Source organism: Cucurbitaria berberidis (assembly GCF_010015615.1).
Source record: "Cucurbitaria berberidis CBS 394.84 unplaced genomic scaffold K460scaffold_5, whole genome shotgun sequence".
Taxonomy (NCBI): domain Eukaryota; kingdom Fungi; phylum Ascomycota; class Dothideomycetes; order Pleosporales; family Cucurbitariaceae; genus Cucurbitaria; species Cucurbitaria berberidis.
The window spans coordinates 66,460-67,478 of record NW_024468939.1 but is presented as its reverse complement, the minus strand read 5'-3'; positions in this window follow the sequence as shown (position 1 = coordinate 67,478).

Sequence of the window (1,019 nt, the reverse complement as noted above, 5' to 3'; positions counted from 1 at the left end):
TATATATATTTTTATCTTAGATACTATATTTAGCTTTTATATTTTTTATAAGTTAGAACTAGCCTTATATAAGCTTAGGATTTTTATATAAGGCTTTTTAGTAGTTATATTTTTAAAAAGTTCTAGTACTAAGCTGTAAATATTATTTAATAAATATACTAGCTTAGTTTCTGCTAATAAGTAGTTGCCTATATTTAGCTAGCAAAGTATTAGCTATATTATTTATAGCGGCTAGTTAGGGCAGAAATTCTTAGTCTTTAAAGTAGAGTATATACTAAGTAATTACTTTTTTTTTTATTAAAAAGAGCTTTATTTTGTTAGGCCTAGTATTATGTTATAAAAGCTTTCTTTTTAGTTAATTACTAAGTATTATTTAAGAAATGCTGTAAATCTACGCAGCTTTTTATTAAAAAAAATTTATATTGCGTTTTAAAGCCTAAACTATAAGCTGTATTTAGTTTTTTTTTTAAAAAAATTATATGTTGTTATGTTAAGGCATTACGTTTAATAGTAGAAGACTACTAATTTTAGTAGAGTCTTAGCATTATAACTAACTTAACTAGGTAACTAACTTGCCTGTGTAATATGTTAAGACTTTTTATAAAAATATAAAAGTATATTTATAATTTTTAAAAGCTTATAAATAAAGCTATAGTAAGATTTATTATATTATAAAATTATTTTTAGATTTATACACTAGCTGACTAAGCGTTATATAAATATAATAAATTAATAATACTATATAATATATTACACAGGCGAGTTAGTCGCCTAGTTAAGTTAGTTATAATACTAAGACTTTACTAAAATTAGTACTATGCATAACAGTATAGTACTATAAAAAACTGTAGTAGTAAATTATAATAAGCTAATTTATTTAGAAACTACTTTTACTTTTTACTTATATATTTGCGCGTTATACCTAGCTTTACTATAGCATTTATAGTACTTTTAAGAAGGCTTACTTGCTTTAATATACACTTACTTCTTTGCCTTTTTTTTATTACTATACGCCTTAA